Source organism: Octopus bimaculoides, chromosome 8, assembly GCF_046866305.1.
Source record: "Octopus bimaculoides isolate indiv1 chromosome 8, ASM4686630v1, whole genome shotgun sequence".
Classification (NCBI taxonomy): Eukaryota; Metazoa; Mollusca; class Cephalopoda; order Octopoda; family Octopodidae; genus Octopus; species Octopus bimaculoides.
In genome coordinates this window covers 54,216,517-54,243,665 of record NC_142935.1, presented here as the reverse complement: position 1 = coordinate 54,243,665, position 27,149 = coordinate 54,216,517, and positions in this window count along the sequence as shown.

Here is a 27,149-nt window from a genome sequence, read left to right as displayed (position 1 = left end):
ACTAAATCTCATTTCTATATAATGTCTGTTGGAGTAAATATTACTTTCATCCCACAAAACAACTTGTATATATGTATGTATGTATGTATGTATGTATGTATGTATGTATGTATGTATGTATGTAGGTAGGTAGGTAGGTAGGTATTGACATGAGAACATATGTACGTGGATGGTAGTCTCTTGTAGTCCGAGAAAGAGCGTTCAGCAATTTCTGGCCAAACAACCGTCACAAATGATTTGTTCATTGTCATTTGTCCACTGTCCATTTGCTCACTCCCTCCGGCAAATAAACGTTGCCTGGACAGGTGCACGGTGTGCCACACGTCAGGTGTCAAAATAATCGTAAAGCAACGTGAAATTAATTATTTTTCTCTAGAACAAAACACAGTACCGGGTCCTAGAATTGAAACAACGATCCTGCGATCGTGAGTCGAGCGCCCTACCCACTAGGCCATGTACCCTCGTAATATACATACATGCATGAATACATGCATAAGTTCGAGAGCTCCACAGACTCCTGCAAAGTTTCCGCTTATCAGATTTCACATATAGAGAATTCTTCATCCTAGGACTATGCTAGAAAACATTTATATATAGGAGTGACTATGTGGTAAGTAGCTTGCTTACCAACCACATGGTTCCGGGTTCAGTCCCACTGCGTGGCATCTTGGGCAAGTATCTTCTACTATAGCCTCGAACCGACCAAAGCCTTGTGAGTGGATTTGGCAGACGGAAACTGAAAGAATCCTGTCTTATATATGTGTGTGTGTGTTTGTGTGTGTGTGTGTGTGTGTGTGTGTGTGTGTGTGTGTGTGTGAGAGAGAGAGAGAGAGAGAGAGAGAGAGAGAAAGAGAGAGAGAGAGAGAGAGTATGTGTTTGTGTGCGCGTGTTTGTCACCCAACATCGCTTGACAACCGATGCTAGTGCGTTTACGTCCCCGTAACTTAGCAGTTCGGCAAAAGAGACCAATAAAATAAGTACTAGGCTTACAAATAATAAGCCCTGAGATTGATTTGTTCCACTAAAAGTGGTGCTCCAGCATGGCCTATGTCAAATGACTGAAACAAGTAAAAGAATAAAAGAAAGGAACAAAAGAATATATATAAATATATATATGTGTGTGTGTATGTGTGTGTGTATGTATGTATGTATGTATGTATGTATGTATGTATGTATTCACACACACACATACTTGGAGTTTCAGCTTTTTCATGCCACATGTGACAATCCTAGATATATCTCAGTTTCATATTCTAAATAATGCAATTTCTGAAACGTGAAATGAATGAATGTAGAATACAGTTTTGTATTATGCATATCATAGCTAAAGAAATGCTTCAAGTAGTATAAGAGAAACTCGTTTTGTTGGTAACCGAAATTTCAGAATAAATCATGATCCAAAGCACTAGATATCAAATTATTATAATAGATTCATGTCATGTGCTGATACCGTCAGTTGCAACACAAACAAGTATATAATTGCTTCCTGATCTTGTGGTACAATACAGCCACCTCATTAAATACCTGCATAGAATTAACGCAATTCTAGCAGTAGCTCACTGTCCGTTATATATTGTAAAGGCATTGTTAAGTTATTTTAACGTTTTGTTATGAGGGCGTTACATCATGTCTGTTGTTAAGATTGCCTAGAAACGCTGTCTTTATTTTCTTCTTTTACCTTTTATTTTATACTTGTTTCAGTTATTGGACTATGGCCATGTTTGGCGAGTTTTAGTTGAATAAATCAACTTCACTATTGCACCCCCACCCCCGCAAGTCTGATCTTATTCTATCGAACTCTTTGCCAAACCACAAGGCTACAGGGACGTAAACAAGTAAATACTGTTTATGAAACCGAAGGGCGACAAATACAGACACACACACACACACACACACACACACACACACACACACACAGATATACATATACATACTTACATACATATATACATACAAATATATGTACATACACACACACACACACATACAAATATACATATATTTCGTCTGTCGTTACGTTCTGAGTTCAAATTCCACCGAAGTCGACTTTGCCTTTCGTCCTTTCGAGGTCGATAAAATAAGTACCAGTGAAACACTGGGGATCGATGTAATCGATTAGTCCCCTCCCCAAAATTTCAGTCCTTATGCCTTCAGTAGAAAGGATTATTATTATAATTGTTGTTGTTGTTATTGTTGTTGTCGTCGTCATCATCGTTGTTATTGCTGTAAGTTTTTTTAATTTCATTTCCACTAAATATTCTTCGTCTTTTAAAAAACTATGTTACGTTTCTATTTTTTATTCCTCACAACACAACGAAAGATAAATAAAAACAAAAAATTGGGAGGCGAACGTATTTCCAAAAACAAAAGTATATTGAGATTAAGCAATTCCAGCTTCCGCCGTGTGGAAAATTGCCGTATCTAATTGGCTAAAATTCCCAACCTATCAACTTTTAAAAGGTTCGTAATTTCCTTATTTTTAATCTTTCCAAAAAATGGTTATGATTTTCGTAATTAACATAAAAACTACCTTTCTGTAGAAATCTTCAGTATGAAAAAGAAAAAGAAAAGAAATTAGATCCGGTTGTGGGAAACCGATTTTTAAAAAAAATCTAAATACAAAATAACCATTATGTACTTCCTTTAAAACTGTATCTTCGTTGTGTGTTGATTTTAAATACAAAATGAAAACATTGCAGAACGAATTTTAAATAATTTAACCCGTGTTCTAGCCCATTTTTTCATCTACTAACTCTTCCTAGCTTCAAAACCTGACCGACGATCAAAACCAAGTGTGCCTCTGATACCGGTCTGCAGGCTGTACGTTCAAGAACACATGTTCCCCTTACACTTCACACATAGAAATAAGCTTTGTAAAAGTGACACAATCTTTATATATATATATATATAGATATATAATTAGTGTACATTTAAACACAAAAAGAGGCGACCCTTAACAGGCAGCCTTACTTGCTAGAAGTAGCAGTCAACTACTGCATGTACCCCAAGTAGGGCATATGTTGAATTCGAATGAAATCGGTTGTGTAGTTCCCGAGTTTTAGGGATTTATAGACGAGCAGCTAGAAGAAAACTTCTACTTCAGCCAATTAATATCATGAAAAGAAAGAAAATCCAGTTCATTTTAGGATAGAGTGATTTTCTCAGATGAATCCAGATTTGCATTATTTTCAGACAGTGGACGTATTTGGGTCGGGAGGCTTCTCAATCAAGAATTTGATTTGAAACGACTCCAACCAGCTGTGAAACATGATCAGCAATTTGATTGTGGCCATTCTGGAGCACTGCCTTAAATGGTGTTTTTTAGTCAAACACATCGACCCCAGGACTTATTCTTTATAAGCGTATCATTTATTCTATCAGTTTCTTTTGCCGAACCTCTAACTTACCGGGACGTAAACACACCAACATCGGTTGTCAAGCGATAGTGGAAGGACAAACACAAACGCAAAGACACACACACGTAAATACATGCATACATATATATACGACGGGATTCTTTCAGTTTCCGTCTACCAAATCCGCGCGTGACTATAGTAGAAGTCACTTACCCAAAGTACCACGCAGTGGGACTGAACTCGGAAGTATTTGGGTGGAAAACAAGCTTCTACCATACAGCCGAAAACACTTTTAATGGATAGAAACATTTTATCCTCACACATTACATTCACGTAGGAACAAATAATTCAGAAAACATTCTTACAGTCTTAACACAGAACAACAACTCTCGGCAGTCTCCCGACCAGCTAGAAACAACAGCTGAATTTCTTTCATATCAGACTTTACCGTCTTTAAAAAAAAAGGTATCCCTGCATAATGTAATTCTGGAGATGCTCAAAGACAAGGTGGTTAATTCTTGAACATTTTTGTTCATGAGTGTACTAAGAAGACGTTGACTTTGAGCTAAACAGCAATAACCGCATCATCAACAACAACAATAACAGCAGCAGCAGCAGTAGCAGCTTCAGCAGCAGCAGCAACAATTTGTTGTCATTAGAACACTTCCAAAGCTATTTTCAAATTTTCAAGTTTACTTTTATGAGTTCCGTTCCGTTTCAGTGTATTTCGGAAATCTCTTAAGTGATCGCTGAATCTGTTACAAATGCTGTAGCTGTATTTCTCACGATTCATATCCTGCTGCCTTCAACAGGAAAGGACTAATTTGATGATGTAACCCAGTGGTTAGGCCTGAAACAAATAAAAAAAAAAAAAGACGGGATGGTCATTTCTGTTCTTTGATCAAAGGCACAAGTACGGCTGTGTGGTTAAGAATCTCACTTTGCAGCCTCGCGGTTACGGGTTCAGTCCCACTGCACGGCATCTTGGGCAAGTGTCTTTTTCCATAGCTTCGCCTGACCAATAGCTTGTAAGTGAATTTTGGTAGACGGAAACTGAATCGAAGTCCGTCGCGTATATACGCGCGCGCGCGTATACATACAAATGCATGTGTATACATATATATGTGTGTATATGTGTACATGTGTTTGTCTCCTACCACACCTTGACAACCGGAGTAGTTTATTTACGTTCTCTCAACTTGACGGTTCAGCAGAAAAAGACCTATAAAATAAGTACCAGACTTTTAAAAAATATCTTCTGGGGTCAATTTATTCGATTACATCCTTCAAGGCGGTGCTCTTGCACGGCTGCAATTCGCTGACTGAACACCTCATCCCAACCAGCATTAGTACGTCTCGGCAGCTATCCAGGAACATTGACACAAACATATGTTTACACCACACTCCACTACGATCCATCAGCAACATTAAACACAGATTGCCACGTAACAGAAAAGCTCTAATAGGTAAAATTAAAGAAGGATTAGTTGAAAAATCAACAGGCGTAGGAGTGGCTGTGTGGTAAGTAGCTTGCTTACCAACCACATGGTTCCGGGTTCAGCCCCACTGCGTGGCACCTTGGGCAAGTGTCTTCTACTATAGCCTTGGGCCGACCAAAGCCTTGTGAGTGGATTTGGTAGACGGAAACTGAAAGAAGCCCGTCATATATATGTATATATATATATATATATATATATATATATATATATATATATATGTATGTGTGTGTGTGTGTGTGTGTGTGTGTGTGTATGTGTGTATGTGTATGTGTGTATGTGTTTGTGTGTCTGTGTTTGTCCCCATCACCATCGCTTAACAACCGATGCTGGTGTGTTTACGTCCCCGTAACTTAGCAGTTCGGCAAAAAGAGACCGATAGAATAAGTACTAGGCTTCCAAAGAATAAGTCCTGGAGTCGATTTGCTCGACTAAAGGCGGTGCTCCAGCATGGCCACAGTCAAAAGACTGAAACAAGTAAAAGAGTAAAAGAGTAAAAGAGAGAGGCTAAAATATTACCAGCTGCAGCACGCCCGCTTGACAGATATAGTTTTTCTGGAATCACAGGGGTATAATCTTCAAAAGTGCATGAAGGCTGTCAGCGATAGCCAAAGAACATTAGAAAAATGTGGGCCATTGAGAAAATAAACGTCAATCCCAATGTGTTCTTCTCGTTCGTGAAAACCCTGGTCCATCTGTTGGACCTCTGATAGATGACACTGCATAGTGGTGCGGCGGAAGACATGGCTGAGATTTTTGCAGAAGTAATACTGCTCCACTTTTAGCAATCCCAACATGATTAATTCAGATAGCCTAGGTGAAACACCTCCTCCACCAGCACACTCTATCTGATATATTATTTGGCACCTCGGATATCATAGCAGCTATTAACAAAATTAAAAACAACTCAGTTGCAAGCTCTGACATATTCCCCGTTAGAGTCCTGAATAAGTGCCGGCATCAATTGGCATTCCTTTTAACCATTCTCTGGAAGAAAACACTGGACGCTGGCTATATTTTCGATAATTTCCTATCCCAGTCGATTTTCCCAGTTTTCAAAAGGGCAACATATCACTGGCAGTGAATTACCGACGGATCTCAGCTAACTTTTATACCATCAAACTATTTGAGAGGGTGGTGAGATCTCGGGTAACTCACCTTCTGGAAAGTGACAGACTACTTATTCCCAACCGGCATGGTCACCACAATGGCAGGGGTTGCTTAATACAGCTCCTGAATCAGTTTGATGACATCCTAAAGGCCCTGGAAGAGGGTTCCAATGCAGATATCGTCTATCTTGACTCCGGCAAGACCTTCAACACGGATAATCACAATATTCTATTAAAGAAACTATCCAAAATTGGAGTCCTCGGAAAACTATTAAAGTGGATTGAATGTTTTGTGATGAACAGAACCCAGCATGTTGTGATAGATAGTGTTCGATCAAGCTGGACAAGGGTCATCAGTGGAATCCCACAAGGCATAGTACAGGCCCACTCCCTTTTCATTATTTCTATCAATGACATCGTTGATGTCATCAAACACAGCAGCATTAGAATTTTTGCTTCTGCAGGTCGTCGACTAGGTTGGAGACCTGACTAATCTCCAATCGAACCTGCTCGCTGTTATCCAATGGGTAGAAAAACACAATATGCAGTTAAACAAGAACAAATTTGAATTAAATCACTTCGGTAATGAGGCTGCATCTAAGCTTCTATACACTCTTCCCTCAGGCGAAAACCTCGTGGCATCAAACGCTGCTAGGAGACTTGGAGTAACTTAAGCCGGAATGCCAAACGCAAACAACAAAGTCGACATGTCTTGGAGGGCGTGCCCCTGGATCGTCAGGACTTTTTGGATTAAAGACGATCTCACCATTATCTTTCTCTTCTCCACCTTTGTCCATCCCCGCCTTGAATACTGTTGTCCGTGTGATATCCGTAAACGAAACAAAATATGAATATTGAAGCATCCCAGAGATCAATCACAAATATAAAAAATAGATGACAAGAGAAGTCTTGATTATTGAGACCGTCTCAAGAAGCTCAAACTTTATTCCCTCCAACGCCGCTATGAGCTTTATGTCTCATGTGGAAAATATTCCAACAGCATTGTCCAAATGATGGTATCAACTTTAAAATTCACCGAAGGTTTGGACCCCGTACCACCCTTCCCCTACAAAGATCATATTCACGTCACATCAACACTAAGACAGAAATGTTTCGCCTCAGTCAGCCCTACTCTCATTAGCACCAAGCCAAGTCACATAAGAGAAGAAAAAATTTCATAACGTTCAAGCACTTCCTGGATGAATATCTCACACAAATTTCAAATAAATCACAAGCACCTGGAAATATCTTTGCAAACAATAACTCTCTATTTGAATAGTCTATGGTGCTCAAAAAGTGACTGTAATATGAAACATCCTTAAATATCTTTTCCTGCTGGTGCTATTGACTTAGAGGCAGCCTAGGTCAATTCTGGCTGAAACTTATCTAAATATCTAACTAAAAGGTAAGGACCACTCGACACTAGAGCATCAACAGCAGGAACAACAACTGCATCAGTATGGACAGATACTACAACAACAACAATAAGGAATCAAATAAGGCAAACCGCTCTTGAATATTTATTATGTTATCAAATGCTATCAACAACAACAACAGTAGCAGAAATATCCGCAGACACAACAGCTGTGGAAGTAGCGGCAGTTGATAGTTATAACAATCACCATAATGTAATAAGAATACGGACCACAACAACAATAGCAATAACAAGGTTTCGATGTCTTGTCTGAAACGGAGACGACAGACAAAGTGTGTGAGTAACATAATGAACTGACCCCCCCCCACACACACACACACGTACACACACATACACACAAACACACACACACATACATAGACCTGTACATATCACCTGTATTTAAGTAGTACCTCTGTAATTCTTAAGTAGTACCATTGAAGGGCCTCTGTATTTGATATTGGGCCCTATATCTATATTGATGGTCTTCTCCTGGATGGTTAAACTGCAATCTTTTCTGCGGGACCATTTGTGACGCACATGGGAAAATTTTGAGGCGGGATACGGAACTCACTAATCGATATAAATTTGGAGATGCTGATTCTTTTCTTATGTGATATTTGATGCCGCATGGTCAGACATGCATGGGTTTATTAGCATTTTCAGATTTATAATTTTGGATATCATGCTGATGAGTGAAACGAATTTTTATATTCTAATCACGAAACGTCGTACATGATTGACTAACGGAAGGTTTGTTTTCGTTTATTTCTCTTCCGTTGTTCTATGTGAGCCATAAATATCACCATCCATTGGAGAATAAATTGTAGTTAGAATTAGTAGTTTTAACTGCTATTTCTAAATTTTCAGTATGTTGGTAAAGCAACTCCTACTGATCCCTATATATATATATATATATATATATATATATATATATTAATAAATTATAGGATAGCAAAAAAAATTTTAGAAATTTTATTTACCACCAGTGGTCTAGCGAGAGTAACAAAACAGTCAATAGACTATGTATTATTCATTTAAAATGCAGAGATGCCTATAATAGGACATCTACTCGCTAGAAATAGCAGCAAAAGACTACATACCACAAACATTAGGGATAATTTCGAAAGAGAATGAAAAATAAAAACTTTTACCAATCTATATTCTGTACCATGGCTTCAAGTCAATTTTAGTAAGATAAAAATTATATATCTTACAAGGTCGGACTATCATCAGCAGAAATGACCAGACAACATATGAAGCACGAGTCAATAAGCAGCATGGTTCGTGTTCCTATGTCTAATTTTTCAAAATATACCGCGTATTTGCGGTTTACCTAATCGGCAGCAAATACAAAAATGCCGAATTTCTTTCAGAAAATTAGCCAAAAAGAATTTTATCATTATTAATAAATTATAGGGTAGCAAAAAACATTTTAGAAATTTTATTTACCACCAGTGGTCTAGCGAGAGTAACAAAACAGTCAATAGACTATGTATTATTCATTTAAAATGCAGAGATGCCTATAATAGGACATCTACTCGCTAGAAATAGCAGCAAAAGACTACATACCACAAACATTAGGGATAATTTCGAAAGAGAATGAAAAATAAAAACTTTTACCAATCTATATTCTGTACCATGGCTTCAAGTCAATTTTAGTAAGATAAAAATTATATATCTTACAAGGTCGGACTATCATCAGCAGAAATGACCAGACAACATATGAAGCACGAGTCAATAAGCAGCATGGTTCGTGTTCCTATGTCTAATTTTTCAAAATATACCGCGTATTTGCGGTTTACCTAATCGGCAGCAAATACAAAAATGCCGAATTTCTTTCAGAAAATTAGCCAAAAAGAATTTTATCATTATTAATAAATTATAGGGTAGCAAAAAACATTTTAGAAATTTTATTTACCACCAGTGGTCTAGCGAGAGTAAAAAAACAGTCAATAGACTATGTATTATTCATTTAAAATGCAGAGATGCCTATAATAGAACATCTACTCGCTAGAAATAGCAGCAAAAGACTACATACCACAAAAATTAGGGATAATTTCGAAAGGGAATGAAAAATAAAAACTTTTACCAATCTATATTCTGTACCATGGTTTCAAGTCAATTTTAGTAAGATAAAAATTATATATCTTACAAGGTCGGACTATCATCAGCAGAAATGACCAGACAACATATGAAGCACGAGTCAATAAGCAACATGGTTCGTGTTCCTATGTCTAATTTTTCAAAATATACCGCGTATTTGCGGTTTACCTAATCGGCAGCAAATACAAAAATGCCGAATTTCTTTCAGAAAATTAGCCAAAAAGAATTTTATCATTATTAATAAATTATAGGGTAGCAAAAAACATTTTAGAAATTTTATTTACCACCAGTGGTCTAGCGAGAGTAAAAAAACAGTCAATAGACTATGTATTATTCATTTAAAATGCAGAGATGCCTATAATAGGACATCTACTCGCTAGAAACAGCAGCAAAAGACTACATACCACAAAAATTAGGGATAATTTCGAAAGAGAATGAAAAATAAAAACTTTTACCAATCTATATTCTGTACCATGGTTTCAAGTCAATTTTAGTAAGATAAAAATTATATATCTTACAAGGTCGGACTATCATCAGCAGAAATGACCAGACAACATATGAAGCACGAGTCAATAAGCAGCATGGTTCGTGTTCCTATGTCTAATTTTTCAAAATATACCGCGTATTTGCGGTTTACCTAATCGGCAGCAAATACAAAAATGCCGAATTTCTTTCAGAAAATTAGCCAAAAAGAATTTTATCATTATTAATAAATTATAGGGTAGCAAAAAACATTTTAGAAATTTTATTTACCACCAGTGGTCTAGCGAGAGTAAAAAAACAGTCAATAGACTATGTATTATTCATTTAAAATGCAGAGATGCCTATAATAGGACATCTACTCGCTAGAAATAGCAGCAAAAGACTACATACCACAAACATTAGGGATAATTTCGAAAGAGAATGAAAAATAAAAACTTTTACCAATCTATATTCTGTACCATGGTTTCAAGTCAATTTTAGTAAGATAAAAATTATATATCTTACAAGGTCGGACTATCATCAGCAGAAATGACCAGACAACATATGAAGCACGAGTCAATAAGCAGCATGGTTCGTGTTCCTATGTCTAATTTTTCAAAATATACCGCGTATTTGCGGTTTACCTAATCGGCAGCAAATACAAAAATGCCGAATTTCTTTCAGAAAATTAGCCAAAAAGAATTTTATCATTATTAATAAATTATAGGGTAGCAAAAAACATTTTAGAAATTTTATTTACCACCAGTGGTCTAGCGAGAGTAAAAAAACAGTCAATAGACTATGTATTATTCATTTAAAATGCAGAGATGCCTATAATAGGACATCTACTCGCTAGAAATAGCAGCAAAAGACTACATACCACAAAAATTAGGGATAATTTCGAAAGGGAATGAAAAATAAAAACTTTTACCAATCTATATTCTGTACCATGGTTTCAAGTCAATTTTAGTAAGATAAAAATTGTATATCTTACAAGGTCGGACTATCATCAGCAGAAATGACCAGACAACATATGAAGCACGAGTCAACAAGCAGCATGGTTCGTAGTCTTTTGCTGCTATTTCTAGCGAGTAGATGTCCTATTATAGGCATCTCTGCATTTTAAATGAATAATACATAGTCTATTGACTGTTTTTTTTACTCTCGCTAGACCACTGGTGGTAAATAAAATTTCTAAAAATTTTTTTTGCTACCCTATAATTTATTAATAATGATAAAATTCTTTTTGGCTAATTTTCTGAAAGAAATTCGGCATTTTTGTATTTGCTGCCGATTAGGTAAACCGCAAATACGCGGTATATTTTGAAAAATTAGACATAGGAACCATCTCTGCATTTTAAATGAATATATATATATATATATATATATATATATATATATATATATATATATATATATATATATATATATATATATATATATATATATATATATATATATATATATATATATATATGTATATATATGTATATATATGTATATATATATGTATAAATATATGTATATATATATATATGTATATACGTATATTATGTTATATATATTAACGTATATTATATGTATATATATTAACTTTCTAAGACATCTCAACGCTTCTAAAAGCAAACTTCGTTTGTTTGTTTACGTTTATCGTAATTTGAATTTAACATATATACATATGTATGTACACGTATATATATATGCATATATATATATATATATATATATATATATATATATATATATATATATATATATATATATATATATATATATATATATATATATATACGTGTATATATATATATATATATATATATATATATATATATATATATATATATATATATATATATATATATATATATATATATATATATACGTATATATATATATATATATATATATATACATATATATATATATATATATATATATATATATATATATATATATATATATATATATATATATATATATATATGTATGCATATATATATTTGTATGTATCTGTGTGTGTGTGCGCGCGCGCGTGTCTGTGAGTGTTTGTACTCCCTCCATCGCTTGACAACCGATGTTGCTGAGTTTACGTCCCCATTTCGCAAAATACATCGATAGAATAAGTATTAGGCTCACAAAGTATAAATCCTCGAGTCGATTTTTTTCGACTAAAATCGGTGCTCCAGCACGGCTGCAGTCACATGACCGAAACAATTAAAACAATAAACAGTAATGCCATTTTAACCACGAGCAGCGCCGGGTATCTCTGCTAGTTTGCGATAAAGGATCGGACATACCTGTTACATGGTAGTAGGGCGTGCAAGAAATAGCAGCCAAATCTTTCCTTTTCTGGGGAAAGGAGCTGTTTACGCATGATTTCGATGTCACAATCGTTGAAAGCATGCGAAATAACCTGGAAAAGAAAAAAACCACGAAACAAAACTGTGTTGCTGGGAAACTGAGTTTTCTGGTGACCCACTGGGTCACGGGTAGTCTAGTTAATTTTACTCGCGTCTCTCCTAGTAGAAACTGATGGATAAAGAAATCAAACTACATAAACAAAAGGCAGCAAAACTATTCAGAAATTAAATAACACTAACATATTCAGTAACAATAATAAATGTAATTTATTCTCGTCAATTTTTAGCTTTACCAATTTGAATATATCGCTCCTGTTCAAAACCTCTTACCCACCTAACAATTGCATTTCTAGCTCTGCCTTGAAGGAAGCTTTACTATTATTCACGTTTTTGTGTGCAACAATATTGTTAAACCTCTGTTAACAGCACTGTATGCAGGTCCTTTCTGTTTTCTTTCACGCACAGATAAATTTTTCACTATAGACCTTAATGGTTGTAAAGACACTATAAAAGTGGATAGACTAAAAAATGGCTTTCTGAGAGAAAACTCTCCCTGTTACCACTGCAGACGACGCATACACAACATTACAAACACGGCCCGCACACCCACCTTCACGTTCCATGAATACCATTGGGATCGATCAGGCACTGGACAAGGATTCTGGATTATTTTTCCGGTTTTTTACTTAATTTTTGAGAGTTCATTTTTAGCATTCTCGTTTGTGAAAGCAGTCGAATTTATTTAAGATATTCTCATTTTAAAACTCATCTCCGGCGTATCGTTGAGAGGACGTTGGTGTTGCCTTGGCGAAGGTTTGCGCTCTCTGAGTGCTCTTATTATTATTATTATTATTATTATTATTATTATTATCATTATTATTATTTATTGTTCAGTAGTTTTATTTTTATAAAGTGCTTTCACTTCACTACCGAGCGCAGCTCTGTGCGCCTTGGGTATGTGCTGTGGTTTGCTGTGGTGCTCTTATGTTTACTGTATTGAAAGTGTTTTGCGTAGAATGTGTGCAGTACCCAGTAGAGCAATTTTCTGTATGTTATATATATTTGTAAGTCCTGGTGTTTTTGTTATGTATTTGTCTGAATATTTTTTTATTATACCTAAGGCACCTACTATGATAGGAATTGTTTCTGTTTTTAGATTCCACATTCGAGTTATCTCTATTTCCAGGTCTTTGTATTCTGAAAGTTTCTTTTAGAGAAACGGTGTCATCTGCTGGTATTGATGCATCAATTAGAAAGCATTTTTTTCTTCATGATCTTTGACAACTCTATTTGCCTTAATTTCTCTATCTGTGTGTATTGGCATATCCCAGAGTATGGTTGCTTTCTCGTTTTCTGTGACCTTTTCTGGCGTGTGTTTATACCATCTTTTTTCTGTTGTTATTCCATAGTGTTGGCATAGCTTCCAGTGTATATAGGTCCCAGCTCTGTCGTGTCTGTGAATATATTCCTTCTTAGCCAGGATTGATTTATTGTTTCTTGTCCATCTCCACATATTCTACAGTTATTTGTTATATTTCTTTTCATTATGTGTTTTTGGTAATTTCTGGTGGGGAAGCTTTGGTCTTGTGCAGCAATTAAAAATCCTTCAGTCTCTGCTTTGAGTCCTGAGCTTCTCAGCCATTGCTGGGATTTTTCTCTGTCTATTTCTTTCGCATTTAGTTTAGCCCAGTATTTACCATGTAGGAGCTTTTCTTGCCATCGTTTTATCATGGTTCGTTGCTGTTCTAGTTTTAGTTTGGATTTCATTTGTTTTATAGCTTTTGTTGTTTCTTCTTCTTCTTCTTCTTCTTCTTCTTCTTCTTCTTCTTCTTCTTCTTCTTCTTCTTCTTCTTCTTCTTCTTCTTCTTCTTCTTCTTCTTCTTCTTCTTCTTCTTCGTATTTGTTAGGTAGATTGATTTCTTGTTTGTATTTGTCAGCTTCCTTAAATACTGAAAACAGCTTTTTGTTTTGCTCGTGTTTTGTGGCTATTTGTATTAGTTTCCCTTGCTTTTGGAGTAGGTATTTTTGCAGTCCTATGGTGGTTATTTTATAATAGTTTTCTAGCTGTATAAGACCCCTGCCACCTTCTGTGCGTTGTATATATATAGCCTTTCTATGTCAGATTTTGGGTGGTGCATCCTATATCCTGTCATTATTTTTCTTGTTTTCCTGTCTATTTTACATAGTTCGTTTAGTGTCCAGTTAAGGATGTTGTAGCTGTAGCTTATAACTGGGACAGCTAAAGTGTTGATACCCATTCTCTTGTTTTTAGCATTGAGCTCTGTTTTTAGTATTGATCTAACTCGTCTATAGTACTCTTTCTTTATTTTTTCTTTCATTTGTGTATGTTGTATCCTATCTAGTTCATTGGCTCCTAAATACTTGTATGGTTGGCTTTCGTCTAGTTCTCTTATTTCATTGGCTTTATCTAGTGTTATATTGCTGCTTTCAACTAATTTTCCTCTTTTCAGGGTTGCTTTGGCACATTTTTCTAATCCGAATTTCATATCTATTTCCTTGGTAAAGCCGTGTACTGTCTGTAGTAGTGTTTCTAGCTCTTTGTCGTTTTTAGCATATAATTTTAGGTCATCCATATATAGAAGGTGGCTGACTGTTTTTCCGTAGCATTTGTAACCGCATCCAGTTCTATTTAGCAATTCTGTTAAAGGTGTGAGTGCCAGGCAGAACAGGAGTGGAGAGAGCGTGTCTCCCTGGAATATTCCTCTTCTAATGGGGATGGCTTTCGTTTTCACAAGTCCCTCTTTTGTATCGAGCTGTAGCACTGTTTGCCATTTGTTCATTGAGTGCCCTATGTATTTTATAATAATTGATGCCACCTTGTTTATGGCTAGCGTTTCCAGAATCCACGTGTGGGGAACACTGTCGAAGGCCTTTTGGTAGTCCACCCAGGCCATACTGAGGCCTTTCTTCTTTCTGCGGATGTCTTCAGTTATGGCTTTATTGATCAATAATTGATCTTTACAGCCGTATGAGCCCTTGCAGCATCCCTTCTGCTCTTCTGGAAACAGGTTGTTATTTTCCAGGTGTTTACTCAATCTCTGCGATATTATTGCAATAAAAAGCTTTGTAGATCGTAGGAAGACAGGTTATAGGTCTATAGTTTTGTGGGTTCTCCGTTTCCGTGGATTTGGGGATTAAGATGGTTTTCCCTTTTGTGAGCCATTCAGGCATTGTCTCTGGCTCTGCTAGTATGTTGTTAAAGTTCTCTGCCAGCTTTTTATGCATTCCTGGCAGGTGTTTTAACCAGAAATTGGGGATCTTGTCGTGTCCAGGTGCCTTCCAGTTGCTTAGTCTTTGCAGTGTCTGGGTGACCTCTTCAGTTGTTATAGGGGTCCAGAGTTGCTCAGGTGCTAAGTTCGTTGTTTTAATGGTCCTTTTCTGGGGTTGTTGCTTCACCGACCATATTTGTTTCCAGAATTTCTCTAGTTCTTCTGCTGTTGGTGCTGCAGTAATGTCTATTTTATTTTTACCCAGTTCTTGGTAGAGTTTTTGGGGGTTGGATTTGAACTGTTTGTTTCGTTCAAAGAAACGTTGGCGTTTCTCATACCGGTGGATCCTTTGTGCTTTGGCAAGGATGTCTTGCTTTAGTTTTTCTTTTGCCTCAGGTAAGTCTTTTTCTGTAATGCTGTATTTGTACAGTATTTTTGTTTTCTTGTTACTTAGTTGTGTTGATTGTTTACTAATTTCGTTGAGAATCGATAAATCTTTTCTCTTTTTTTATTTTTTATTATTATTATTATTAGTATTATTATTATTATTATTGTTGTTGTTGTTGTTGTTGTTGTTGGAAAGGAGGCGAGCTGACAGGTTCGTCAGCCCTCCGGACGAAATGCTTAGCGGTACTTCGTTTGTCTCCATGTTCTGAGTTCAATTTCCGCCGAGGTTGACTTCACCTTTCATCCTTTCTGGGCTGATAAATACGTACCAATTGAACACTGGGGTAGAAGTAATCGATTCAACCCCTCCCTCAAAAATTGCTGCCCTTCTGGCAAAATTCGAAACCATTAATATTATTACTATTATTGGAAAGGCGGCGAGCTGACAGAATCGTTAGCACTCCTGGCGAAACACCGGTATTTCGTCTGCCTCTACGTTCTGAGTTCAAATTCTGCCGAGGTCGACTTTGCCTTTCATCCTTTCGGAGGTCGATAAACTAAGTACCAGCGAAACAAATCAACTAGTCCCCTCCTCACAAATTTCAGGCCATATGCCTTTACTAGAAAGCATTATTATTATTATTATTATTATAATTATTATTATCATCATCATCATTATTATTATTATGATTATTATTATTATTATTAGTATTATTATTATTATTATTATTATTATTATTATTTTTATTATTATTATTATTATTATTGGAAAGGCGACGAACTGGAAGAATCGTTAGCATGCCGGGCGAAATGCTTAGCGGTATTTCGTCTGCCCCTACGTTGTGAGTTCAAATTCCGCTGAGGTCGACTTTACCTTTCATCCTTTCGAGGTCGATAAAATAAGTACCAGTTGAACACAGGGGTCGATGTAATTGACTCATCCCCTTCCCCAAAATTGCAGTCCTTGTGTCAAAAGTTGAAAACATTATTATAACTATTGATGAAAGAAACACAATTAGATGCACAACATCCTATCCATGACTGACAATTTCAGGATAAGTCGAAACGATCGTCGTACTGAATAAAGATTAATGCCAAATCTATCTTCTGTTTCCTTCATCAATTATTATTATCTCAACTAACCCTGCGGTATTCCTGAAGTAGATCCAGCGGAAATATACCCCAAATGCAGATGACACCAGGTAGCCCAAACTGTGAACGTGCTTTACATATGATTACGTATACACCTATAGGCGCAGGAGTGGCTGTGTGGTAAGTAGTTTGCTTACCAACCACATGGTCCCAGGTTCAGTCCCACTGCGTAGCACCTTGAGCAGGTGTCTTCTACTATAGTCTCAGGCCGACCAAAGCCTTGTGAGTGGATTTGGTAGACGGAAACTGAAAGAAGCCTGTGTGTGTGTGTGTTTTTTTTTTGTCCCCTACCACCACCCCGCACAATTGCTTGGCAACCGATGTTGGTGTGTTTACGTCCCTCGTAATTTACCGGTTCGGCAAAAGAGCCCGATAGAATAAGTACTAGGCTTACAAAGAATAAGTCCCGGGATCGATTTGTTCGACTAAAGGCGGTGCTCCAGCATGGCCGCAGTCAAATGACAGAAACAAATAAAAGAATAAAAGAATATGATTCGTGACGTAGAATGTAAAGTGAGGTAGACACCTCTGATGAGAAGCCAATGAGATTCGAAAATCGATTAAAGCTGTCCATCTGTTTTTTCAATCTGCAGAGAAATAGTTAAATTTGCCGTTTTTATATCTACTGCATAGGTTACCTATATTATATCATAGCTTGGTAAGGGCACCGAGTTGGCAGAATTGTTAGCACGCCGGACACAATGCTTAACGGCATTGTTTACGTTTTGGGTGCAAACGCCCCCGAGGTAACATTTGCCTTTCATATGTGTATCTCGCTCTATCTCTCTTCATTCTTTTCGGGGTCGATAATATAAGTAATAATAATAAATGCCTTGATGCAGTACCAGGCACTGGCTCTCATTGCTTCTGATCTTAACTGATTGGAATTGTTATCATGTACATGATTTGTCTTGATATAAAAGATGTGCTACAGCAAATACTCTGTTCAATGACACGGCTTTGCTTGTCAGTTGCTTGACCTTCACCAGTTGAGCATGTCCCTTAATGGCTGACGATATGTGCATCTCTGATCACGAATAGAAGTAATAGGGGAGCGCCATAGCCACGTGTTGAGAAGAATCCTTCACGGTTTGAATAATCCCCCACTAGAAACATGGGTGTTTCGTTCATCATGCTTAAACCCTTATTCAGAGACCTTTTGAGTGAGATGGGCTACTCGACCTGAAGAAAATTCTAACAGCTAAGTCATGCGCTGTTTATCTTAATATGAGATTACCATGTCACGCATATACGGTTGTGATGCATATGCCTGGTGTATCCTTATCAGACGGGTAGTCATGATGGATATATTGGACTTCGTATATTTTACCCCAGTCTCACTTTGATGGCATACACTGCTCTCTCACTCAATAGTAATAGAAATCCTTCCTATCATAGGCACATGGACTGAAATTTCGAGAGAGGAGCACTAGTCGATTACATCGACCCCAGTGTTTCACTGGTACTTATTTTATCGACCTCGAAATGATGAATGGTAAAGTCGATTTCAGCTGAATTTGAACTTAGAACGTAGCGACGGGCGAAATACCTATTTCTTTATTGCCCGCAAGAGGCTAAACGTAGAGGGAACAAACAAGGACAGACAAAGGTATTAAGTCGATTACATCGACCACCAGTGCGTCACTGGTACTTAATTTATCGACCCCGAAAGGATGAAAGGCAAAGTCGACCTCGGCGGAATTCGAACTCAGAACGTAACGGCAGACGAAATACAGCTAAGCATTTCGCCTGGCATGCTAACGTTTCTGCCAGCTCGCCGCCTTCGCTTTCTCAATAATTATAACAATAAACTTATTTCAAGAATTTAGAGCATGAAAACTGTAAAGGTTGTGCCTGTAATAACTGATGCATTGGGAACTGGGAGCAGAGTTATAGACAAATGGTCAGAGGAGATTGTAATGTCTTGTGGAGCTTCTATAGAAAGTTTGCCTCTTAAGGACAGGAAAGATTATCAGGAAGGTTCTAAGCACTTGAAAGACTATTGAAAGCTTGTGAATACCTAAGGTTACAGGTAGTAACCCGCTATCGACATAAATAAGAATAAGAGTGAACCTGTATCAAATCAATAATAGACTTCCACAGGCACAAGGGCTTGAAAAGACGCATTAAACAGGGGACTTACAAAGATGTGTGAGGTGGAACGGAAAAGTTATACAAAAGTGAAGGGAGTGGGTAAAAGATGTTATACAATATACAATTTTGTCGAATTTAAGATTTATAAAGCACGAAACATTTAGACGGAAGTATTTTGTTTTAATCAGTATGATTAATCACATAATACTTATGACAAGATTTTTATATCTAAAAACAAATTAAACGTCCACTTGTGTCGATCAGGATGTCTCATATTTCTATCATGTATTCTTCTTAGTAATACGGGACAAGTGTGAGACCACATCTAATAGATCTTTCACATATAATACGTCATAACATCTATCTAAAATCTGGAATATTGTTCCGTACTTTTTATACTACTTAAAATATGATCCCTCTCCATTTTTAATCCGTACTTCGACTGGATATTTTATAAGATTCCTTGTAGAATTTTATTTTTTAATCATATTTTATTGATTTTTTTATTTTTGTGATTGGCTGTGAATTTCATTTCATTCAGGGTGGGGACTTGTCCTTTTTCATACGATATCGGCTCTTCCTCAGAGGAGAAAGTTTCTTCTTTGCGGGAGGTGTAGCTTGCTTCGCATTTTTACAGCTTGTTTTTCTCCGTTGGGTTTCATTTTTTTAGGAAGTCTGCTTATGCTCATCAACCCCCAACTGGTCCGCATTCCTCGTAAGTACATAGGGTGGTACTGTTATGAGGTGAGGGGTTGGTCGTTTCGTACTCTCCGTTGTTGTTGTTGTTGTAGTGGTGGTGGTGGTGGAAGTTTATTAGTCTCGCCGATTGTGGCTGAAAGAGATTCTTCGATCTCGTGGTTCGCTATTGCTAATAAGGACAGAGCGATTTTATTTGGTTTTCTCTCTGGTGTCACCCTGTGACTAACAATCTCCATGTTTTGTTGTTGCCTTTGATGCTTATATAATTTCTTTATGCTGAAAGCTTTAAGATGGGTTTTGCTTCCACATATGTAACAACCTTCCTCTCAGTACCCTCTACAGGACACATTTCTGATACATCTTTGGACTGACGAGATCGTGTATATCTATGATGACCCATCCGACCACATATCACTAAATATTATATCAGCAGTGACAACTTGCCAATATAGAGCGACGAAGGTGACTACTACCCACCTGTCCACATCATCGCAAATGCCCCTGACAGTGATATTTGCGTTTCTCCTTCCCAAATACTGCAGAACCACTCATGAACAGGAGCATCACGTACTATTTCGGTTTCCACTTTCACCGAGTCCCCTGTTTTAAAGCTGATACAAATAGTGCTTATAACTTTTTTTTTCCCCAATGTAGGAAATTTCATTTCAAATGACTGTCAGGGTTGTCTCCAATTTGTGTGAGAAAGTGTGGTGTGTTAGTCTTGAAGAGAGGCAAAAACAAATGTATGAACGAGCTAACGATACCGTCGGGAGAGGTTATGAAACAGATAGAAGAGACGGGCTATAAGTACTTGGGGATTTTGAAAATGGATAAATTGATGGAGAAAGGAATGACAGGAAAATTTAAGGTGGAATACTTGCGCAGACTGAGATTGATCCTCAAGTCGAAATTAAACGGACGAAATAAGATCGAAGCTATCAACACCTGGGCGGTTTCACTCCTTAGATATGGAGCAGGGGTAATCACATGGACAGTAGACAAGCTAAACAACTTAGAAAAAAAGACAAGGAAGTTGCTAACTAGATATGGGTTACTCCACTCAAAATGTGACACTGACAGATTATGTACCAAGAAAAAGAGGGGGAAGAGGACTTATTGGATGCGAACACAGCATTAAAGCAGAAGAAAACAACCTAGCATGGTATGTAAAAAATGCCACAGAACCGCTATTATTAGAAGACGGTCAGGCTTGTGTAGGATGTAAAATTGTAAAGATAAAGCACTATACAAGAAATTGAAAACGAATGAAACTGAAAATAGGTGGGTAAAGAAAAGAATGCATAGTCAATTTCATAGGGATGTTGAAGATAAGACAGACAGAGAAAAAAGATGGCTGTGGATGACTAAAAGTGATTTAAGACCGGAAATGGAGGTTCTAAACTGTGCTGCCCAAGAGCAAGCACTAAGAACAAACTACATAAAATACAGAATAGACAAAATACAGCAGAAAGTGATAAATGCAGAATCTGTGGACAAAACGGTTAAATCTTATGGCATATTACCAGCCAATGTATGACACTAGCCCAGAAGGAATATAAGAGACGCCACGACAATATAGCCAGGTTTGTCTATTGGACACTTTGCAACAAGTATGGACTTGACAGAGCAAAAAATTGGTACGACCACAAACCTGAAGGTATCGTCGAAAATAGAAATGCAAAGATCCTATGGGATTTTATGATTTAGTGCGATCATGAGATAGATAACAGGAAGCCAAACATAGCCTTAATTGAGAGAGAAAACAAACTATGCTGGATCATAGATATAGCATGCCTAGCTGACAACAAGGTATGCGATAAGGAAGAAAGAAAAGTCGAGAGATATGACAGGTTATCTTGGGAAGTTAAGCAGTTGTGGTCGATGAAAAAGGTAGCAGTAGTACCAATAATTGTCAGAGCCCTGAGAACAGTGAGCAAAAATCTCGAGAAGCACATGGAACAAATAGGGGCTGCAATAAGGGTGGAGCACTTCCAGAAAGCAGCACTGCTTGGAACCGCTCGAATACTCCGGTAAGTGCTCGAAAAATAAGAGGCGTTACCTTAGTTCACTGGTAGTGAACAGCTGACACCGTAGTACATCTCCAGCATTAGAAGCTGCGCAAAGGCAATAATAATAATAATAATAATAATAATAATTGTTTGTCACAAGGGTAGCTTGGAGGAGGGGATTAAGTCGTAACTGGTACTTATTAAATCGACCCCGAAAGAATGAAAGGCAACGTCGACCTCGGCGGAATTTGAACTCAGAACGTAGCGGCAGACGAAATACCGCTAAGCATTTCGCCCGGCGTGCTAACGATTCTGCCAGCTCATTATTATTATTAATAATAATAATAATAATATTTTTTTTGTAATTAACCACTGAGGATTCAATTAAAAAACCCATTGGGGATGTAACAGGACAATACAATACAAATAGAGTGGGATTGAAACGTGTAAACAAAGAATAACAATAAATAGAATTCTAACAATAAAAAATCTCGAAAAGCGGAAGACTTTCTAAGGCTGTTCTTGGAAACCCCACAAAAAAGCCACGACCACTCTGATCTTCTCCTCTTCAGCTGCCCACGATCTACAGAGCATGCGCTAGGAGTAGGCCGCATCATTTGCGCTACATTCACCCACCTTTTAACAAAATTGCTGGGAAGCAACACTTCTCTCTCTACCTTCACTTTCGTTTTCAACTGAAACTTTGAAAAATGTTGATGAAGGCTTGACCAAAGAGGAGAGTGTCTGTCTTGAGCCCTTTCAACCTGTACTGCCACGCAACCTTTGTCACTGAGGCTACCAGACAAAGAAACATCGCCTTCCCTTCCCGGCCAAAGAAAGGCAGCAGGGTGATCTTCATAATGTACTCAGCTGCTTGCCGGATCCGTCCTTCAGTTTTATACTGTAGCAAGACAGTTTTATACATAAACACACTTCGGTATACGAATCAAATATAGGCGCAGGAGTGGCTGTGTGATAAGTAGCTTGCTTTCCAGCCACATGGTTCCGGGTTCAGTCGCACTGCGTGGCACCTTGGGCAAGTGTCTTCTGCTATAGCCTTGGGCCGATCAAAGCCTTGTGAGTGGATTTGGTAGACGGAAACTGAATAGAAGCCCGTCGTATATATGTATATGTATATATATATATGTGGGATCTTGTTCAAAACGGGGGCACCAGTTTTCATTTATGTTTTATGTAGTGTTTTTGGTACCGAAACACTTTCAAACTTCGTATACTTATCTATTTTGTGTTATAGAACAGAAAAAAAATTTTGTATTCGAATTTATTTCATGTAAAAAAATTGTCTTATTTCGATAATTTCTACTAATCACTGACGTCTATTCAGCTGAAAACAGTTAGCGCTGTAACGGTGTATATCGTATTAATCCCCGTTAGTTCTGACATTTCAACCCTAACCCTAACCCTAACCCTAACCCTAAAACTAACCCTAACTCTAGAATCCGAACTCTAAAATTGTTACACACATAGATACGCACAGCGTAATTTATTATATAAACAATATATGCGTATAAATTACGATTAAACCGGATGAAATATGTCACAGGGAATAACATTTTTATGACCGCCCAGCAGTAACTCTATTCAGCTGAATAGACATCAGTGATTGGTTGAAATTACAAAATTACGACAACTTTAACATGAAATAACTTGCGATGTACGTTTTTTTGTTAAGAAGACTAAGAGAAAAAGATGTTTTATATGACACATTCTACCAGTGTCCCAGGTTTCAAAGTGTTTCGTTAAGAAAATACTGGTGCCCCCGTTTTGAACAAGATCCTATATGTGTGTGACTTTGTGTCTGTGCTTGTTCTACATGACACAGTCTACCAATATCGGAAGTTTCAAAGTGTTTAGTTTAAAAATTAATTAAAAAATCTGTACGTCAAATTAAATAGATCCGTAACGTTACTGTGTGCTCTGTTCTTGAAATGCGACAGAATGATCATTGGATCACCTTTGAACATACGTCAGGTCGATTGAGGCTGACGTGGGTTCAAACAAAAACCACGTTCACCAAAACGGTAATAAAACCAAGAACATATTTTGGTTGTTACTCTTGACTATCGACAGGCGTTACCGGACGAGATAGAGTAAGGCTACAGTCGTGTTAAAACTCACGTACACACGGCGAAGTGTGGGATGGTCGGTTTCTATGGCACATTTACCCAACTGAAAGAGAGAGAGAGGGAGAGAGAGACACAGAGAGAGAGAGAGAGAGAGAGAGAGAGAGAGAGAGAGAGAGAGAGACAGACAGACAGACAGACAGACAGAGAGGAAGAGAGAAAGAAAGTGAGAGCGCGATAGAGGGGGAGAGAGAGAAAGAAAGTGAGAGTGAGAGAGAGACATACACGCACGGAGAAGGGGCTGGAGAAAGTGAGATATAAAAGCACAGATGCATACATACATGCCTAGACACACGCACACACACTTACAAACATACATTATACATATATACTTACATACATACAAACACACACACACACATATATATGTATGTGTGTGTGTATATATGTGTGTGTGTGTGTGTGTATGTATGTATGTATATATACACATACACTAGCCTAAGTATCCGGCGTTGCTCGGAAGTTTCAAGAATGTTAAGAGAAATAAGTATATTTACTCTGATTAAAAATATATTTTCAGAAATATTCTATCAGAAAAATTCTAGGAGCATAATCAAAGCTATTAAAACAAATCCTGAAATCAATCACAGTTTAATTTTGTAGAACTCCTAAATAAATATACAATGTTTTCACTGTGTCCTTTAATTGATGTACAAAGTAAAAGGGTTTTGGGACTTCCAGCTCGCAAACATCCAACAAATAAATTGTCCATGAGATAAGCAAGGAGAAGCATGGTTAAGGCCAACAATGTTGAGAGATTGTGCTTGAGATTTGTTTATGGACGTAACAAAAGTTAGTTTCACTGGTAACTGGAGCCGTTTAAATTCATAGGGGAGGTCAGATAGGATTAATGGGATCCGTGGAATGAAGGCATCATCACACTTACATTTCCCAAAAGAAATGAATTTTGGCGGTAAGGACTAAACTTCTTCTACCATTATCACAATTTAAAAGCATTTATCTTTACTTTTAAAAAGAGGTGGGGTTGTAGACGTATGACGGAGAATTCGTGTTTGCTTCTATCAGAATTGTTTACCTTTAAAGCGAAAAAACAAAACCGACGTATACGACAGGTATGTAAAACATATTTCTGTTTTGAAAAAAAGTTAAAACTTGAGTGACCCCCAACCCAGAACCTGGTACGGATTGATTCAGCGGTTTAGCCGTGCATAGCGGACACACACACACACACACACACACACACACACACACACACACACACACACACACACACACACACACACACACACACACACAGTAACAATAAAAGTGAGACAATAAAAGTGAAACTATAGCGTTATGAAAAGTGAAACTATTCTAGCGCTGAAAAAAGAATTCGGAAGAGTCGTATAGGGGAGGGGATACAGCCCCTATATTTGAACCCCTACAACCTTTCCCGAATAATGAAAAATCTTCATGCCAAATTTGGTACAGATTGATCCAGGGGTTTGGCCGTGCATAGAGGAAACATACACACGCGCGCGCGCGTATCATTTCAGGGTATCATTTCAGAAATAGTAAGGGAAAAATTAACCATTTGCTCTACCTGAATGATCTGAAGCTTTTTAATGAGAATGAAAAAGAGATAGATTCCTTAATTCAGATTGTAAGACTCTTCAACAAAGATATAGGCATGAATTTTGGCATAGATAAGTTTCTAGTATTAGCCATGAGAACGGGACAGGTGGTCAACAGCGAAGGCATCCAATTACCAGATGGCCAGACATTAAAATCATTGAAAGGAGGAGAGAGTTATAAGTATCTAGGAGTATTAGAATCCGATAGAGTATAGAAATGAAACTATAGAAATGAAACTATAGAAATGAAAACGAAAATTGAGGTGTACATCAGAATAGTGAAGAAACTAATGAAGTCAAAGCTAAATGGTCCGAATCTTGTGAAGGCTGTTAATATTTGGGCAATATCATTACTTAGATACTCAGCAGCTTTTCTAGATTGGCGAAGTCGACTTTGCCTTTCATCATTTCAGGGTCGATAAATTATGTACCAGTGAAACATTGGGATCAATGTAATCGATTGTTCCCCTCCATCAAAATTTCAGGCCTTGTGCTTTGGAAATTATTATTATTATCATTTTCATATACACACAACAGATTAGACTGTTGGAAATGAAAAACGTCCTAACATCGGGTTGCAACAAATAACCTTACATGCCAAGAACCCCACTAAGTATCCTAACTGTCCCTAATAACACTATTTTTTTTTTGGAGCTGTACTGAACTGGGTTTTATGCCTATTTCCTCTATCCATCTGTCCAAATCTTTAGGGATAGTTCCCAATGTACCTATAACTACTGGGTTACATTTGGCCCGCACTTTCCATAGTCTTTGTAATTCAATGGCGAGGTTCTGGTACTTTGCTATTTTTTCTATACGTCTCATATCGATTTTTTCATCATTTGGGACTGTAACGTCACTTATCTGGCATTTTCTATTCTCTTTATCTGCAACTACCAAATCAGGCCTTCTAGCCTCTGTTACTCTGTCAGTCTGAATGTTAAAGTCAGTCTGAATAATAATAATAATAATAATAATAATAATAATAATAATAATAATAATAATAATAATAATAATAATAATAATAATAATAATAATAAGAAGAAGAAGAAGAAGAAGAAGAAGAAGAAGAAGAAGAAGAAGAAGAAGAAGAATTAATCGGGGGAAAACAAAAACTTCGAAAAGTGAACATCAGACATGGAATATTCCAAGGTGATAGCATATATCCATTATTATTCGTATTGGCCATGACAGCGCTTACTATGATTTGGAAAAATGAAATGGTCAGATAAATCATCTTTTCGTGGATGATATAAAGGTTTTATGCAAAAAATAAGAAATAGCTTGAAAATTTTGTACATACTATCCGCATTTTCTCAAATGACGTAGGTATGGAATTTTGGATAGAAAATTGTGCTGTATTGAAAATGAAACAAGGAAGAATTGAAAGAAGCCAGGGAATTGAAATGCCAGATTAGCAAACTAAGAGAATGATTGAAAAAAGGACAGTGGTATAAGTACTTGGGAATGCTTGGGAATATTGGAAGCAGACGAAATAAGAAATGAAGAAATGAAACAAATGATCGGTAGGGAGTACAAAGGAGCGAAAGAAAA